Genomic DNA, 4,440 nt, shown 5'->3' with positions numbered 1-4,440 from the left:
GGTCAAGTGATCCTCCCACCTCAGCCTCCTCCCAAGTTGCTAGGACTACAGGCACGTGCCACCACGTCCAGCTTTTTTGTTTTGTTTTTTGAGACGGAACCTCTCTCTGTTGCCTAGGCTGGAGTGCAGTGGCGTGATCTCAACTCACTGCAACCTCTACTCCCCAGGTTCAAGCGATTTTCGTACCTCAGCCTCCCAAGTAGCTGGAATTACAGGCGTGTGCCACCATGCCCTGCTAATTTTTGTATTTTTAGTAGGGACTGGGGTTTTGCCATGTTGGCCAGGCTGGTCTTGAACTCCTGGCCTCAAGAGATCTGCCCACCTTGTCCTCCCAAAGTGCTGGGATTACAAGTGTGAGCCACCGTGCCTGGCCTTTTTTTGTATTTTGTTTTGTAGACATGGGGCCTCACCATGTTGCCCAGGCTGGTCTCGAACTCATGGGTTCAAGCAATCTGCCTGCCTCAGCCTCCCAAAGTGGTGGGATTACAGGCATGAACCACCACGCCCAGGCTTATTCAACTTTTAAAAACTATTATTTTTATTTTATTCCTATGTATACCCCTCATTAAGTGCCTAGTCTCAAAGTCCTTCTGACAGCTATCAGCCTGATAACATGCTCAACAGATAATACAGTCGTCCTTCAGTAACAAGAATGTGAAGCCTAACACGCTCATGGACACTATTTAGAGAAAATTCAACCTCACAATGCCTCTTATTCCATCCCTAATAGAGTTTCAGGATAGACGTTGCACTTATTAATACATCTTGCTGTATGTGAGTTGTCAAAGAAAAACACTTAAAACAACAGGGGAAACAGATCAAGGGTTCACAGTCATGCATTGCTTACCGTCTGCTTAGTCTTGACCAAACTTGAGCCAGGCTTCTCTCTCTCCTACAGGCCCCCAAACTCTGATTGTCCCTAAGCCTGTGCAAACACACGAAAAGGAGGACCGTGCCCCTGCTTCTCCCTTTCCCGGGAATGGGCCAATCACGGTGGGACATTTTCCTGGCAGGCCCCACTGGGCATTCCCCCTTGTTTGTGCAGCTTCCTCTCCACAGATTCTGCTTATCTCTGCCTGCCTCCTTACCCTCTACAAGAAAAGCCTTTTTTTTTCTGCCTGGTTTTTATCGCCTTGGAGACCTTATGGTCACAGCATACTCCCTATTGCAATCATCCCCCTCTCCCTGTTGCAATAGTCTCTTCTCCTTCCCCACAAAAATCTTTCTGAACAAAAGTTTCTCCTTAATAAGCCCTGATTTGTTTTTCTTTGACAACTCACATACAGCAAGACGTATTAATAAGTGCACAGATCTCCCCTTCAGCAGCCAGTGGGTAATCTAGGACTATGCAGTTATCTTACACCATGGCCCCCAAGAGCCCCCAGGAGAGCTCTGGTTCTTGGGCCATTGTCTAATTCATGTAGACAACTCCTTGGACATAGCTATCTGCATTTCTTTTTAAATTGTGGTGTGGTGTCCTGCACATATGCTGTTCCTACTGCTCCTAAAATTAGTGATTCTAAGGTGCTTAGTTCCAGGAGAAGTATTTGGAAAGCTCGTTTGTGGCATCAGAGAATTGTACCCAGCATGGTTTATAGAGGCAAGTCCTCAGAGAATTCCATTGCTGAGTAAAAATCTACTGAAATGTTGAGCCAAATCCAAATGCAGGAAATATTTTACAGTGTCGGATAAGGGGGAGCTTGTAATAAGCCCTTTGATTCCTTTACAGACCCACCAGGGTCCTTCTGCTGCCTGTATTCTCTATGTTCCTATGAAGGGAAGTTTGTGTGGCTTAGGACAAATCCAGGTGGTGTTAATAGGAACTTATAATGTTATAGGGAAACAAATGTGCATGTTATCCACCCCATATTCAGCACTTGGGTCAACTCAGTTGGTTATGGGCTCAGCCCACCATTGTCCACATATTTGCATGAGATTAACCTCTGGATATTGCTGTTGGATGTCTATAGCCAGGGAATTAGGCTCATCTTGATAAGTGAGGTTTGCTGGGGAGCTTGGCTGAGAGAGAGGAATGACACTATGTGGATTAAAATCAGGTTGGCAGAAGTAAGCATGCAGTTAAATTTGCCGTTTGTGGATGACTGTGGCTAAGGTTATATATATGCACTCTAGGTTTGGTGGGCAATTATTATGTTCCTCTTTGTTCTGATTGGTGTGCATTTGTATTCAAGTTTCTTGCCAATTGCCCATATTAAATAACATCTTTGTACTTCCATGGGTATGGGATAAACTTTGCAGGTGTTCTGAGCATTTTTTAAAAAGTTGTTAATTTGGCCCCATTCCAAAGTAGATTCTGCACTAAGGGGCACTCACATATGGGATCTTCACAGTGGCATCCAAGTTATTTCAAACATAGACATCAATTGTATTCTATGTTTGAGCCATATCTGTCCTGTGTTTAAAAGATTGGGAATTCCCAATTGTGGGGGACAGTTGCTCCATTCCTTTCATCCTTGGGGAAACTGTTCTAGGGCAGCCATTTGTACAGTTTTTTTTTTTTAGATGGAGTCTCACTCTATCGCCCATGCTGGAGTGCAGTGGTGCCATCTCAGCTCACTGCAATCTCTGCCTCTTGTATTCAAGCGATTCTCCTGCCTCAGCCTCCCGAGTAGCTGGGATTACAGGCACTCACCACCACATCGAGCTAATTTTTGTATCTTTAATAGAGATGGGGTTTCACCATGTTGGCCAGGTCTCCAACTCCTGACCTCAAGTGATCTGCCTGCCTCAGCCTCCCAAAGTGCTGGGATTACAGGCGTGAGCCAGCGCGCCTGGCCATTTGTGTACCTTTAATAGCCTCCGAGTGGCCCCTTGGGAGCAAGTGGTGTAAACAATTAGTTGCCAATTTGAGTGGAGAAAGTCCCAGGTAGAGAGCAGTTAGATTTCTCCATGGGATCAAATGTGGCTTTTTTTTTTTCCTTTCTCAGAGAGAGGATTTCACTCTTGCCCAGGCTGGAGTACAGTGATGTGATTACAGCTCATTGCAGCCTCGAAGTCCTGGACTGAAGCAATCCTCCTGCCTCAGCTTCCTGAGTAGCTAGGCATAGGTGGTGCCGCCATGCCCCACAAATTTAAAAAAATAATTGTAGAGACCGGGTCTCACTTTGTGGCCCAGGCTGGTCTCGAACTTCTAGGCTCAAGCAGTCCTCAGCCTGGCCTCTCAAAGTTCTGGGATTACAGGCGTGTGCCACCTTGCCCAGCCCAAATATGGTTTTGGTAAGAATTGTCTTTGCTGTAACACCCAAGAACTTTGATGGTTCACTGTGGGCAGCCACTGTTGCAATTGTTGCAGAGCATAGAGCCCATTTCCACTGAGTGTGATGTAAAACTTGCTGTTGGGATTGTGACGTTAGTTAGGTTAGGAAAGAATACCTAAGCTGGTTGTAATCCCTGGTATTGTAGACATGTCTTAGTGCAGATAACGTGGTGTAACATATATCGGTTTTTTGTATATATTGAAGAGGCCAGGGAGAGGCTTCATGGAAAGATGCCCTTGGCCACTTGGTTAGTGCAATTTCTTAGCAAGCGGGGCTTGTACTGGAAAGGGACAGAGATCGTTATGAGAAGTAGAAAAAGAGGCCAGGAGTTGTAAGGGTGTAGACTGGTGGCAGAGTTTATACTTATCATCATCCCAGGGATTTGTAAGAGCTAGAATTTGATCTCTGTAATCCTTAGGGCTTGCTGGTATTGGATGGATTCAGCATTTTTACTTTGATTGCACCAGTCATGAGCATCCTGGTTGCACTGTCAGATCCATAGTATCTCCAGGCATGCCTTCAATGAGACTCCATAGGTATGGCCCATTGCCCTGTTTGATGGCAGTTGTTAATAATGGTTTTATTGAATTTGAAGCAAAAGTTGCGCTATAGGACTTACAAGGCACCCATGATTCACAAGTGATATCTGAGTCTGGCTTAGTTGGAATGGGTGTTGCTTGCAGTAGCAGAGAGAGAAGGCATGCTAGCCTCAGGGTTGATGTCTGGTTGTGTTAGTAGGAATGACCAGCTCAAATAGCCAACAGTGTGGTTCCCATCATCCCCAGATGCCCTGTGTCATGTATTACCCCATGGGGTGCATGTGAAATAGTATTTCCAGACATACCTTGGTTAGCAGTAGGGTGTAGATGATCAGGGTAGGGTGTTCCATCAGTGGATGTGTACTTGGCACTGGCGAGGGTACGAGCTTCTCAGGTAAGAAAAGGGCACAGCAACAGAGTAGGGGTTAAAGTCAGAGGTCATCTGTGGCCAGGAGTAGGAATTAGATTGTCCTTCGGGTATCGCTCAAGTGGTATTAGTGGTTCAGAGGTGATGAGTGCACGTCCTGGGTGTGGGGAACAGGTCCAGGTGTGTCCCACGGTACCTTCAGTGGAGGATGTGGGCGGCGGATGAGGGCGTCTCTCTCTGCGGATGGTGGCAGGTG

Source organism: Hylobates moloch, unplaced genomic scaffold (genome assembly GCF_009828535.3).
Source record: "Hylobates moloch isolate HMO894 unplaced genomic scaffold, HMol_V3 SCAFFOLD_7, whole genome shotgun sequence".
Lineage (NCBI taxonomy): Eukaryota > Metazoa > Chordata > Mammalia > Primates > Hylobatidae > Hylobates > Hylobates moloch.
The sequence above is the reverse complement of the archived record's forward strand: the minus strand, read 5'-3'. Positions refer to the sequence as shown.